The sequence below is a fragment of the Cryptotermes secundus genome, unplaced genomic scaffold (assembly GCF_002891405.2).
Source record: "Cryptotermes secundus unplaced genomic scaffold, Csec_1.0 scaffold483, whole genome shotgun sequence".
Taxonomy (NCBI): Eukaryota; Metazoa; Arthropoda; class Insecta; order Blattodea; family Kalotermitidae; genus Cryptotermes; species Cryptotermes secundus.
In genome coordinates, this window is record NW_019744115.1 from 168858 (window position 1) to 184679 (window position 15822).

At 39.7% G+C, this 15822-nt stretch overlaps 2 protein-coding genes across 2 annotated transcripts in view; one reads left to right on the plus strand and one right to left on the minus strand.

Annotated features, from left to right (window-relative positions):
* The window catches only part of LOC111874479, a 208695-nt gene that overhangs the window by 74803 nt on the left and 118070 nt on the right, over positions 1-15822 (plus strand). The window lies entirely within an intron of this gene.
* Positions 1-15822, minus strand: part of LOC111874481 (serine proteinase stubble) — a 96594-nt gene that overhangs the window by 37599 nt on the left and 43173 nt on the right. The window lies entirely within an intron of this gene.

Here is a 15822-nt window from a genome sequence, read left to right on the forward strand (position 1 = left end):
TGTAAATAAAAAAGGAAACTGCTGCCTTTAGCTTCCACGTCTTCTAAATGTCTATCCTAGTTTAATGACAGCCGGTCGGTATAGCGACGGTTTACGGCCAGAACGCCGGGGTTCAATTCCTGGCGGGGTCGAAAGATTTTTCTCTTCTCTTCAGCGTCAAAACCAGCTCAGGGACTCACCCACTCTCCTATCCAATAGGTACAGGGGATTCTTTCCCCGGAGTAAAGCGGTCGGGGTTGTGAAACTGACCACACCTCCATCTAGTGCCGAGGTCAAGAACGGTGGAGCTATACCTCCACTGCCCCATACATCTTTATGGCTCAGTGCTTAACTAATTCAACACAGGGACAACTTTGCCTTTTTTTGTTTTTTGCACAGCGGCTGTTGACAAAGAAGAATATGACCTAAACTGAGGAAATTACTTGGTTGTTTTCTTCCGGGGTTTGATGCTGGGTATATACTGTGTGAAGTGAAGGTTTTTGAAAGCAGTATTTGAACCCTGAAGAAGGAATGTAGCTCAGCGAGAGGATGGAAATAATTACACAGTCAGGATCTTCAACAATTATGCTCTTCATCAAATGCTATTAGAATTATTAAACACCGGAAGATCAGACTGGACCGGACATGTATCACTCATGAGTGAAATGAGAACTATTTACAATACCGCAGTCGGAAAACCTGAAGGGAACATAAAACTTGGAACAGTTATATGTAGATGAGAGGATAATATTAAAATGGAGCTTCAAGAAATTATATGGTTCAAGATATGTTCCAGACACGGGCTCTGAACATGTGATGGATATTAAATTTCTGGTTCTTACAGCTTTGACTATGCACAATACTATCTTCTTGAATTAACGCCAGGTAATCCGATGGCCGTACTCCGACGTTTCAGAGCAATGTAATGCCTCCATCTTCAGGGTTTAAGAGTAAACCAGTCAAGAAACCATTAAGAAGCAGGCGGCAAGCAAAGTCCAGTTACTGTTGATTTATTGCTTGAATTACTCTTCGTTCCTGAAGAGAGAGGCATTACGTTCCTCCGAAACGTCGATATACTTCCATCAGACTTCTCGGCGTTTGATTTTAGAAGACCGTACTCTTCGCGGCAACGTGATTTCGTTTTCCATAAAAGGACAGAAAATTTCTTGACCAACTGAGCGACTATAAGTTTCCCAAGAACGCCGCTCCATGGGTTGACTACTGTATTTACATGTCGTAAACTATGTATATTAACTTCTGGGACTCCGACGTACGAGAATATAGTTAGTAATTTTAGTGACAAAAACATAGTTTTAATATCGGGTTAGGAAATTAAAATAGGCCACGACCGGTAGTGCGTTTCTTACCCTGTTCAGCATTCGTATTCAAAATTAAATATTTTCAATCTGTACTGAATTGCCTGAACAGTTCACACATTGACGGGAATAAATTCTACATAAAGAACTTCGTGGCCTATAATCCGCAAGCGAACTACACCGACCGAGCGACCGAAGCTTGTCGGCGAAGTTAGTGCCAACTTTAGCGGATAGAGGATGTCGCATGTTCAGCGCAACGGATCCCCACGGCCGTTAATCTCAGTTTTCTAGACCGGAACAGCTATTTCCTTGATATAGCTCCTCGATTATCCTCACGAGGACCACTAGACCACAGAGGCTGTCTAAATTCTGCATAGCCCGACAAAAAATGCGGTGTCTCTTAAATATTGTCATGTATGAGGGGTTGGCGTGACAAATATAAGGGGTTGTGGATTGGATGTTTGAGTTTATTGGCACTTCTTTACAATTACAGTCAACTATACCAACTCACAAACAATGACTGTCTAAGGCTCGCTCCATCCCTTACTGGACTACAAGTGTCTTGTCTTCTTCTGTGACCGATTTAGTTCTGATTTACGAATCGATCGCTTCTTCAGCTTCCGTTGTCCGCTGGTTGACACTTGACTGAACTATTGAACTGCCTTCTGAATTCTCTTACGACTGCCAGAATGAATCCATGAATTAACAAATGAACCCTCTTTTATAACTCGGGGCGAACCGAAGAAACCACCACCTCGAACTGTTCATCTCATATTATTTGTTTCATCCGTTGCTACGAAACATGTCTTTGGCGAGCCGTTGTCTAGCAATGGCTTATTCCACGCCTATTCGTTGTCACGGGAACGTACATACCGAACCGTTTTCTAGCAATGGTCATATTCGTCACAATATTTTATGCGTCATTCCACTAATGGATAAGGGAACCACATATTCGGGAGGTCATATCTGTTCGTCCATTCATCTGTGTGGAAGGTCGCATGTTTCGTTTCCAAATGAGATTTCGATGTACGAGTAATTTAAAACGGAGATGGACCTCAAGCGTGGGAGAGCAAATTTCATTTTGACTCTTATCAGTATAAAAAACTTCCGCTTTACATGAAGTTCAAACTGAACTTTATACATTTTCCCCAAAACATTTCATCCTACAAAAGGTGATAAACCTACATATCACAAAATACACGTCTAATTCAGGTCTGTAGCTTTAGTATGAGCCCATCACAGTGGCCGCTCGGTCTAAAGCATGAACTGTCTTCGCACGCTCGAACGCTGAATCGTGGGTTCGAGTCCCACTCAGGGCATGGATGTCTGTGTTTGTGTGGTTATGTGTAGGTAGTGGCTTTACTATTGGCTGATCCCCCGTCCAAGGAGTCCTACTGACTGTGTATAGGATTAAGAAACTGAAAAAGCGTCCTAGGTCCAACAAAGGATTATAGAACCATTGATAGACAGACAGACAGACGATGGATGGATGGATTTTTATATGAAACACTTTTAGGTATGAATATTTAACGAATCTTGCGAAAGAACGCTACCTGCAGGTCAATGTTTGTGTTGTGTGTAGTGTGACTAAAAGCGTTGATTCGTATCCACTATAAATGAAAATCAAGGTCAATGAAAAATGTAAAACTACAAATAATATATCTGGGATATATGTATACCCCACTGGGGTATACCTTCCTAGTTTTGTTCCTGTTCTGAGTCGCAGCTGGACACGACATCAATGTTTTTGGTTGATAAAACGTCGTTAAACAATGTGTGCTGGGTGTACAAACGTAATGCTACCCCAAGTGGGTCATCTGATACAACAAATCGCCCTCCTTTCCTGCAGACAATCAGTCTGCTTTTTGTTACAATTGTATCACACTGACCTCCATCATGAGACGAGAGAAAGGACTAATGCGCCGACCTCAGGTTTCCATTGTCCCCGGTTGCTAGGATACCAAACAGGTTAACTCTCAGCTGTATTTCTGACGTTGGTAGTTTTAATGATTAACCTCACTCTTTGTACTCATAGGAAGAAATGCATACGAACTACAAGGTGTATGGGAGGGTGATATTTAAACGGATCTAAGAGAATTAGAATTTGAAGGTATATACTTGATTCATCTGGATCAAGATAGGCCCAATGAGAGGCCCTTGTAGACATTTTATGAACCTTCGAGTTCCGTAAACATTAAAGACAAGGAATTTCTTGAGCGCTGACCGACTATCAGTTTCTCAAGTGCTCTGATCAGTGGAGTTAGGAAGATATGTGCTACTGTTTTCTGGTTCTGAAATTTTACCTGCAAATATCATTAATGGTCAAGGAGGATGAGGTTGGCAGGGCATGTAGCGTGAATTGGGGAGACGAGTAATGCATATAGGATGTTGATGGGAAAGTCAGAAAGAAAGAGACCACTGGGAAGACTAAAGCGTATCTGGGTGGACAGTATTAAAATGGATCTTAGATACGATGGGATGGTATGAATTGGATTGATCTGGCTCTGGATAGGGACCGGTGGAGAGCTCTTGTGAACACGGTACTGAACCTCCGGGTTCCATAAAATGCTGGGAAATTCTTGAGTAGCTGCAGAATTGGCGGTTCCTCCAGAAGGCCTCAGCTCCATGAGTAAGTAAATAAGTTAGTAATATCATTAATGCCAAAGTGTTTCTAAAAATAATTTACGGTAGACGGATTACGAATATGATAGGGTATATGTGCGGCTCATGTTATTATGCAGAACACTGAACTGATTTTTCTTTCTGATTCACATGTAGGCAAAACAGTGGCGCGTTTAACGAGGGCCTGTACTCTATACGATTTCCACTGTACAGCACAATTTATAATTCTATAAATATAATTATTACCATGACATCTAAGCATGCTTGTGTACAGTGTGAACACCAAAGGGTTTGTGTGGTATTCATGTTATAACCATGCACAATGAACTTTCGCAAATACAAAGCATGGGCCAGAAAATATGCAATAACTCGTCAGACGTACGAATCTTGGAAAGATCTGGGGTTGTTAACATTGTTCCGCGTCACCATTTCTGAGACATTGAGCCACGGATCTCAAAATTCGACTCCTCGACATTCGGCCAAATACGGAGTAAGAGGGAGGGAAGGAAAGGAACACAAACTGTTTGGTCGGCTAGTGATGAAATATACTCTATACTCTGATAGGTCTCTGTGTATAGCGCTAGGCAGAATTTGAGGACAGGTATAAATTACTTCGTGGCTGACAACGGGATCCGTCGGCCCGAGGACCACCGACTGAAAAACAGTGATGCCATACTTAAACGTGTGGTAATAAAGCTTTGCTACTTCTTTCACAAGAAATTTGGTAGACAATGTTTTGATTGATTGTTATGTTATCATACGGCGCTTTCTAGCTTCTAAGATTATATATCGTGGATTTAAAATGGAAAGGTTTGGTTAGTAGGCGGTCATGTCCTATTTTACAACGAAATTTTCAATGAGGACGGTTGGAAACCGAACGAGGTCTGAACCAGGAACTAAAGAATTCAAGTCTAGAAATTTATCACTGTACCAGATAGCTCGCTAAGCCCGAGTCTCTGGGGTCCACCCGGCATGCTGTATAATGAGTACCTGCCTTCCAGTTATTAAGAACTTGTATCCTGCGAACTTTCTATTAAATATAGCATCACAATCTCGCGCTCTCTGGTGTAGCAAGTACACTTTCACTGGAGCAAAGAGCGACCTTGACACCCTCCTTGAGGTTCATTGTTGTTGTTGTTGTTATAATCATCATTCATTCGTTCATTGTAGAAGTATATATTTTACTTTCTCATTTCTCAGTGATAACTTTGATATGTGTTAATGGAATTATCATCATTATTGTTGTAAAATTATATAAATTGTCCCGTTTCTGTCTCATTTCTTGATTCATGTTCACTTTGTAGTTGTCCTTTGGACTTTTAGGTTAGCGAGTAAATAAATCATAATTAAATTGAATTATCATCATAATTTTTTTGCCTTTTCTCTCCTCTTTGCCAGTTTTGATTTGTGTTAGTGGAATTATTATTCTATTATTTCCATAACTATTATTTGCATACTTATTATTGTTGTTTACTTTTATTGCCTTGTTTTTATTTTGTGTGCACGTCCCCGCTTGTATGTATGTGATTTTTTTGTTTATGCTTGTTTTGTAATTGGCCAGTGGACTGTTAAGTGAGCAAATAACAAAAAATTTAACTTATTATTATTATTATTATTTACTTCTATGTGTGTATGTATGTGTATTGACCTTTCTCACCACATAAAGGAATAACCATTCGAAATGTACTTATTTTATTTTTCTCGCCTGTTAAAGCTAACTTAATTTTTTCTTGAAATTGTTACTAATTTATTGCTTTTGTATAGACTGTCATATTTTGTATTTTGCTCTTTAATTTTTATGTATTTCTGTGTACTCGTGCTAACTTTGTAATTGGCCACGGTGCTGTTAAGTTTGCACGTAAATAAACACGAATTGAATTTCATTATTATTATTATAAGTTGAGTTTACACGCTTAGTCCATCCCAGCGCAGTTGCTGATTTTCTGACTCTTTGGCCAAGCATCTTAAATCTGTTTATAATAACCATTGCCCTACGGACATTCCCCCTTTCCGCGATCTTCTGAATTCTTATCCCTTGCCCTTATTTCCGATGCGGATATTTGCAAAGCCGTCATGTGGCTAAAACCAAAATCTGTTGGGCTTGACGAAAGCCCTGGGTTTGTCGTAAAAGGTTATTCAGTTGTTTTTATTCCTATTCTTAGGCATATATTTTACTTGAACCTCACTCAGCAGTTCTTCCCTACAGTATGGAAGGAAGCAGCTGTGAGCAAATGCAGATCCACTTCTTCTGTCAATATTTTCTCTAGTTGTCTGAATTCATTATTCAGAATCATTTTTTTTGCATTATATTATTCTTAATTCCAACCAACATGGTTTCACCTAATTTAAACCTACAATTACTATATATAATATGTAAGAATTATGCTACCGTCAACACAATAAATATTTAAGATATTACATTAGATCTTTATTACTGCAACATGTTTCGGTGATACATGACCATCATCAGGCAGGAATACATATAGTTACTGAACTACCGATACGGGCCCTTAGCGGTGCAACGCGTCGTATTGAATATTAACAGTAAAACTTTGCCTCAGATTGGAATATAGTTAAAATAACAAATACATGATTAAAAATATAAAAAAGATAGAAATAAATAAAGGTATACTATTATGGGAGCCGGTCACGGTAGCCCAGCGGTCTAATGCATGTACTGTCTTCGCTCGCTTGGAAACCGGGATCGTGGGTTCGAATCCCACTCAGGGCATGGATGTTTAGTTTGTATGTGTGCGTTTTTCTGTGTGTACAGGTAGAGGCCTTGCTACGAGCTCATCACCCGCCCAAGGAGTCCTACCGAATGTGTAAGATCTAGAAAAACCGAAGTGAACGGAGAAGTTCATGGAGGTAGGCCTAGGCCCATTGGGGCTGTAGTGCCACTGGGGAAAAATACTGTTGCGAGAATATTAAAAATATTAAAGGTATATTAGCAGTATATAAAGTAATATTAAAATGCATTACAAATATAATGTGTATGTGGGTTAAGGGTCTGTATGCCAACTAAAATATTTATATATGCTGCTACAGTGTAGAAATTGGACGTGTGTGTTGCGTAGGTCTTATTGAAATTCTACGTAATAAGCCCCGGTATGTGAGGCCCAAAGACACGTTTTTCAATGATGTGCAAGTTTGGTGGTATGTGAGTATTTGGTATGGTGTTCCCACACTATATGTCATATGTATGAAACGTGAAATGTGGCGTATGTTTCTTGTCTGGGCGTATACACGTTCGGTGTGTAGGGTGTGTTCTACACTGTGCAGTGGTTCGACGTAGCTACGTCGAATACGCCTCGGTAGTTTGGAATTCTACCACGTCTACCGATACCAAGCTTGAACGCGTCCAGCAGAAGTTTGCTCCGTCTGTTTCTATCGTTTTTGCTCTCATTTTCCTTATTAGAATAATTATTGTACATGACAGCAAATTAGCTCATAGAATGTAAATTCAGATTGCTAATAAATGATAAATAAAAAAAATTTCCTTATAGTTATACTTTTTTCTTATAGAAATCAAATCTACATTCTGTGCCTAAAAAGGAGACATCTCCTCGTTGAACTTTCTTTTTTTGGCTCAGGTCTGTCGTGGCCTTAAATCCTTCACTTCCCTCTTGGAAAATATTAGTCTTCGGTTTCCAGTCGCAGTGTACGGGACTTGTTAAGGTTTGATATTTGTCCCTCTAATAACACTGTGCGTACTTCTGCTCGGTGAGCCTATGTGCCATCGTGGTGGGTAAAGATCTCAACATATGTGCAATCGGAGTGGGTTTTCTCGATTATATTTTATAATCTTCTACCTAAAATTGTTAACAATATTTGTTCATAATCCTAATGTTCTTGTGTTCTGTAATTCTTAGTTCTTACGTTCTTTGTTTATTTCTCATTTTGTTTTTTGTTCACTTTTCTGTATAAGTGTGTTTTCTTTCAACAGTGCTTTCCTGTGATTTGTCTCTTATCTGTTGTCAAGCACTTCAGTAAATGGACGTAATTATCATAATTGCTTTCAGATTACGCATTATAATATATGTATACACGTATATAAATTATATCCTGGTCAATGCACATATTTTACTTTATACCTCTAAACTATTGATTTTATTATTATTATTATTATTATTGTTATATCATCATCATCATCATCATCATCCTCAACTGTTGCCAAGCATTTCAGTAGATTGACTTAATTAATATCCTTAATTTCACATCACACAATATAATATATATTGTATCCTTGTATATGTATATATTTTACTTTCTACCAATAATGGACACGTAGTGAGCCTACACGTGGCATATAATTCTACATACGGAATAAAATATCGGATATTAACCACACTGAAATTAATTTAATTAAAAATATTGATTGAACTGTCAATATATTTAACCTTTACACTTTCGTAAAGTACAGATATTAAAACATTCTGTTTTCAATAAAAGGAGTATTATGTACTATTACATGTTACAATATTTTAGTACTAGCATACAGTAACACAAACAGTCGTATTGTATTCAAGGACCTTGTAAAGAGCCACTCCCTCTCAACAGTTTTTGAACAATGTACTTGTATTTATAGTACATAACGTGAATTGTCGCACAGTACTAAAGGGTCATGTAAAGCACTAGGCTCTAGAAATTTTTGATAATATAGGTACGTAACACATGGTCGCATAGCATCAGGCCCGTGTTATGGATTAGACACCGTAGGCACTGTGCCTAAGGCCTACGAAGTAAGCAAAGAATGACCACTTTTAAACCGATTCCACAATAATGCCACATTCAAGAAGGGTTAATTCTGTGACAGTAACACAACTGCGTACACTCCTACTCATACCATTGTGTCAGTTCCTGAAATAGTGCTGCACTTGGCACACACAGGAGAGTTATCATATAATTACACACTGTGAGTTCCATAATGTTTGTAGTTTATATTAGCTTTACCCAGTAATTCTCCTTTGATTGTCAGTTGTGGAACACCATCAGTAGTAGGTAATATTATATGCCAATTTGATTTAAACTGTTAGGCCTAAACGACCTTGTGTATGATTAAATGGATTATGATTGCAAAAATATATAAGTATCGTTATATTTACGAATGATCGCAAGGAAATGACGCGGGAGGCAGCACATGTTATTGTCTTCTTGTAACGATTCAACTGCCACTAAAAAGTTCTCTACATGTAGTATAGGTCTGTATGGGAAAGTAATGTAATTGTGGCAATTCACGAAACACAGTATTTTGGTGAATACAGATATTTTAGGCCTGTCAGAGTGAAGTAGGATGGGTTTGCGAAGCCGTCTGTCTAGTTCCTTGCCCTACTACCTCCTAAACCTACAAGCCATAGCGCCTCTGGCGCACGAACGCCTTAATACGGCTCTGTATAGCATTCAGAGACCGAATCCGACTGGAATTATTTTGAGCAATATGATTACACATATGTTACTCTCAAGATCCTCAAGATGGCATGGGTTATTGGGTAAAGTTGTCCCTGTGCTCAACTGATTAAGCACTACAACATGAAGATGTATTGGGGAGTGGAAGTATAGATCCACGTGTTCTTGGCCACGGCACTACTTGGAGGTGAGTGGTCAACTTCACGCCCCGACCGCTTTATCCTAAGGAAAGGGCCTCCGCTACTCATTGGAGAGGATGATGGGTGAGCCCACCATCTAGTGCCAAGGACAAGAAAGATGGAGCTATACCACCATTCTCCCATACGTCTTCATAGCGTAATGCTTAACTAATTAAGCATAGCGACAACTTTACCTTTTATAAGTTGATTAAGAATTAATTAATTAGGAAGGGATTTAAAAGAAATGTTCAGACTAAATGTACTTAATGTTCTAATTCGATATTAGTCCGACGTTGTATCGGGGTAGTGTTATTTCTGAGTAAGCGACTCATCAAACTATGGTGAAGCAAGTGCTATATAGCACAGGCGGGATGATATGTATTTCAAAACCCACTTGAGTGTACATAGAACCTCACACTCGAGTGGCCGGCTACCGAGAGTGAAGAAACACATTTGTTGTGTTAACAAAATTGATTATTCTAGAAAGTCATTCAATTTGCTGACTTGTATAAAATACCCCAACAAACAGTCAAATCACTCTTCATCCTGAGTGTTATCCAGTCTATTTTGGACGGAAGGTTTGTTTTGTCCTAGCTTAGATAGGGTGATTCATTCATTTGTTCAATGGTTCGATAAAGTATTTAATTTTGCATAATAAACTTACTCTTTATACTCATTTCTGGATCTCACGCACCACAGTTCACGACTTAATGCTCCCAGATCTCTGCCAGGAACTATCGTCCAACGTCCAGACTGGTATCAAGAGCCACGATACGGTACCCGTATCTCCATACGAGCATTGTGGATAAAACACAATCTTTATCCCCACCTTTGCATGAAATTCACTATAATATGCTGAACCTAAACCATTCCGTGATAGAGTAAATCTTTAGTTTGGATTTATCTGTCAGAGATATTCGATTAAGCGATTGTATCCGGTTATAGTGGGGAGCATCTTTTGCTGTGGCCATTGAGCGGGGAGATGTTACTAAAAACGGAACGCGTAATTTGTGTGAAAAAGTCTGACCCGCAAGTAACGTACTTTCGCAGTTTATTGGAGCATTTCATGCCGCATCCGTAACGTTTCTGATACTTCCTTAATTTGTGGTTAGTTAAAGAGGATACAAACACAGCGTCCTTGCCGGAAAGCAATTCAAACAGTGGAAGACATTGATTGTTGATTGATAATTTCTTCAGAAGTTGAGACTTCAGCAAAGAAGTCATCCTTGAAATGGAGTATCTTTGTTCAGGATTCAGTCTTATGTTAGAAGCTTTGCTCTAACTGCAGACGTAATCATCTTCCAGCTGTAGTATACCTATCTGATACGTTAAGTTTCTTATCATTCCTCCGTGAATGCTCGTCCTTGCTTGTAGATGTGTACTCCCGTCGTCGTTGTTGAAGCATGCGCTGCTAATGATATTATGGTATGTAGACCCGTTGCTTGGCAACGACCGCAAAGTAAGCAACTACACAACGGCCGTAAACAGCAACAGAGGAACGGTGTTTTCTGTAGCCAGTCTTGAGGCAGAGGACTCTCACGTTTCAGTTGCGAGCTGTTGCTGTGAGAAGGTGCTGGATGAGGCCGGGGACAGTTCATCAATCCTGTTAATATAATTGCTTCGTTGAAGACACATTTTCTCAAGAATACGGTTTTCTGTATACATCTCACGTTTCTCTTTGTTAGTTGGATGAATAAAATTGTTCCGCTTCCATGTAAGTTACGAAGGGTGGCGATAGAATAATTTCTCATGTTTTCAGAAAAATGTACATCACAATGTAGGAAAATCCCTTAAGTAGTCAGTAAAATTTTTTCAATTTTGAAGGATCTGTTCGATAATACGTCGCTGAAATAATGACATTTGTCATTGTCGGTAGGGACATTACTTCGAAGACCTTTTTAGCTATCAAATCTACAAATCACGAACACTACATCCAATAATCTGAAGAGAAAACAACAGCAGAACTGCACCTGAGACCTTTAATTTCAATGGTCAACTTCAGCTTTTAATTATTAGTTTTAATTTAATTTTAATTAATGCTTCATTCGACAAAAGAGCAATACAGTGTCTCAACTTACAACAATATAAGACGTTTTGTACTAGTACTAACAGCCTAAACAAGAGAATGTAGTGTGACAATGCTGAATAAATCACAGGGGCATCTGAATATTAAAAATGTTATGAAGATAAAATTGAAATATAATAATAAAGTAATTAATCAACACAACAGACTGCTCCAAAGTAATATCCTTCATCTCTAATTTACCGATCATTCGCAGCATCTCATTATATACAACTTGATCTGAGTAGTGTAGAGCTGAAGCAAGTCCTTCTTTTGGCTTATTTTGGACTTCACCCATCGTCTGGTATATAAAAGAAAAAAAATCCACGACGTTTCGGAGACTGGAACTGTCTCCGTCTTCAGGTGGATAGGGAAGGATATACCTACTCAGTTGGGCCCCGTAGAAAGAGCTAGTCTCAATCACTGGACTCCAGTGATATTTTAAATTTTTTATTTTTTAATTTATTTTAAAATGTCATTAAACTTACACATTCATTCCTTGCTGCAACATATTTCGGCCTCACATGGACCATCATTAGGCAACATTTTTCGTTATCGGGGAGACCACTACACTGTACACTTTGTATTCTCTGTCCTTAGGCACATCGTTGTTTTTGTTGTTAGTTTCTTTCGTAGAAGGTTTCCATTGTATCTTTTTCTTCTTTTTGGCGCCTACGCGTACGATTCGTATTTCAGATTTTTATGTCGTTTACTTTGTTGTATATACTTTTAGTGCCGTCTTCCCTTTCTTTCTGTTGTCAAAAATATTCTTTAGCTTTCTTCTCTTGAGATTTTTCCTCACTCACGTTACTTACCCTAGACACTTCATACGAGTATTTATAAGGTTATGGGTCACCTCTAAAGTTTCGGACAATAACTGAATAGATCAGAATATCAGCTAATTATAAAATTACTGCTTCTTGATTTTATACTGCAATGCATTCTCAAACAAGCGTAAACTTGCAAGAAAGATCCAAAAATTGCCGTACTTGCATGGGGATGAAGGGAAAGCATTTCTTTTATCATCTTTGGAAGCGGGGGAAACACCTGTATATTCTGTTATGTGGACGCTCACTTGATATATCTTAAAAAAGTGGCCGACGTACAACCACTAACTTATCACCACTTATCAGCTGTTCGAAATTGTTCTTTGAATACATTTGTAGCTGCATTCCATACCTAGAGGCTGTTTCTTCCATCCGCAAAATGAAGGAATATATCATGGAGTCGAGGGGCCCAAGACATTGCGGAGTGTGGTGTGAGCGGAGAAGACTATTCGGGTTCTGCTACTACCGTATTAGTTTTTATTATTATGGTACAATCTAATTCCTTGTTTATTGTAATCTTAATTATATTCAATACAAATATACGAAGCGCGCTCCATATATAATGCCTCCTATTTTTTTTTTTTGTGTTATGTAACGTCTGAGCTGGATGTTGGTGTTGTAGTAAAGGTTGAAACTTCCCGCCAATGTACTGTTAGTTTGGTTGTCGTGCGACAGATAGCGGCAGAAGAGCAGTGTACCAAAATGACGTCTGACATAGAAGTGCGTACGAAACAGAGATGTGTTATTGAATTTCTCACTGCCGAACAAATTGCACCCATTGACATCCATCGACGCTTTCTAAAGGTGTACGGAGACGATACAGTGGAAGTCAGCACAGTGAGGCGGTGGGTAGTGCGTTTCAACAGTGGCGAAAGTGAAGTGCACGACAAGCCACGCCCTGGGCGTCCCTGCTCAGCTGCCACTCCTCACAATGAACAGCGCCTCATCCATAAAGATCGGCAGATAACGACCAGGGAACTGTTTGCACAGTTTAATATCGGCTGTAATGCATTGGAAACGATGTTGGGGAAGCTGGATTATCGCAAGGTTTGTTCCAGGTGAGTCCCAATAATGCTTACTCAGGACCACAAAAGTCATCGAATGGAAGTCTGTCAGGACCTGTTGCACCAGTTTGAGGCTGAAGGTGACAAGTTTCTGGACAGCATCGTCACCGGAGATGAGACGTGGTGTCACCACTACGAGCCGGAATCCAAAAGACACTCCATGGAGTGGCGACATCCGGATTCCCCTAGAGAAAAGAAGTTCAAGACACAACCATCGGCAGGGAAAGTGATGTGCGCGGTCTTTTGGGATTAGCGGGGTGTGATTTCGTTGGATTTCCTGGAGCCTGATGAGACTGTCAATTCTGGACGCTACAAGATGACGCTGACTAAGCTGAAAGCCTGTATTTCCCGAGTCAGGCCAGAGAAGCAGACAACCTTTCGCTTGCAACATGATAACGCTAGACCCCATACCAGTTTGGTGACCACCGCGCACATTACGAAGTTTGGCTGGACTGTCCTACCACATCCACCTTATAGCCCCGATTTAGCACCTTCAGACTTCCATCTCTTTGGGCCTATGAAAGATGGACTACATGGGCATCATTTTCCAGACAATGATGCTGTCATTGCAGCTGTATGAAAGTGCCTAGCCTCTGCTGGCGCAGACTTTTAAGGACGCGGCATACATGCTCTTGTTCATCGCTGGCAAAACTGCATAACGAATGGTGGTGATTATGTGGAAAAATAAGTGTATGTAGCTGAAATCTTGCTCTATTTAACTGCGTTATTATGCTTTCTGTATCTATTGTAGTTTTCATTCAAAAAAATAGGGGGCATTATATACGAAACGCTTCTCGTATATTGTCTCATTTCTTAAGGGTGTAATTGGTTGAGGCACTATGCTACAAGCTCAAAGACTGTGGGTTCGATTCCCGATGAAGTCATAGGATTTTTCAATTGACCTCAGCCTTTCAGACGCACAAAGACCCCGGGGGCGACTCAGCCTCTAACAGAAATGAGTACCAGGAATCTTTCTGGGGGTGACGTGCAGCCAGAGCTTAAGGCTGGCAACCTCACTGCCATCCGTGAGCTGATTTTCTAGAAAATGTGAGATCCTCGACGTCTCAGAACCCTGTGGCCCTCCACGGCCTGTTACAGAGATAGTTGTACCTGTACCTCATCTCTTAATGATAGCTGTGATTTGTTTTAATGTAAATAATTCAAATTATATAAATTGCCTTATTTATATCTTTTGTCTCCTGTTTTATTGTAATTCACCATAGCGTATCTTAAGATATCACGTAAATAAATTATTATTATTAATATTATTATCGACCTCATCGGTCGAATGATAGTGCTTGTGCTTCATGTTCGGGAGGTTCTGGCTTCAAATCTCGGACCGGGACCGGATATTCTGAGTAGGATAATGAAGATCAAGTAGGCCGACTGTGCTACAAAGATTCTAAAATATATGTATGAAAATAATTATCGAATAAGCATTCAGTTTGATAAGATGGGAGCACACATACAATATCGTACAACAAACGTGACTTCATTTTCCAGACAGACAAGCAATATGTTTGCTGAATGCAGTCTTCTGGGATTTGGCACCGTGTATATGTGGTGTTAACCGACATTTCGGAGGAACGTATCGCCCCCATCTTCAGGGTTGAAGAAAAAGTATAAGTAATTCTGCAAGCGACAACACCGTGAGACACGATAAATTGCTGATTGAAGTTCTATAGGACCATCTGATAAAAATACAGGGAAAAATACTGAAGGACAAAGATCATGCGAAGTGTGAAATTGTGAGCATAGGTGCGACTGGAAGCATGAGATCATTTCAGAAGTAGCATATTTAGAGAGCGTCTCTAATCAACACTCCATCGCATAATTTCAATATGCGCCCAGTCAGGGAACAGCATGCATCTTGAAGAAGACTCTAATGTAGCACTTACTTTAGTTTCAAATATATTTTCCATGATTTTCTTATTGCTAGTGGGGTGGGACCAAGTCCCTTGTACTGCGGCCACTTCTGGCCTTTTGTACCAGCCCCAGATGATAGATAGGTGAGGGTGATTGTGGAGTAATTGGTGGAATGAAGATTGGCAGGGGAATCCGAAGTACTCGGAGGAAACCTGCCCCAGCGCCACTTTGTCCACCACAAATCCCACTTGACAAGACCTTGGATCGAACCCGGGACGTTGCGGTGGGAAGCCAGCCCCTAACCGCTTGAGCTATGGCGCGGCCCTATCTTCCATGATACTAATACGTGATGAGCCTTACGAATAAGGTTTGAGTCTGGTTCGTGGATAGGATTCTCTGTAATGCGGAGTAAAATGACACAGTAATTCAATTCAATTCAATTCAATTCTTGTTTATTTACGTGCAAACTTAATAACGCAGAGACCAATTACGAATAATAAT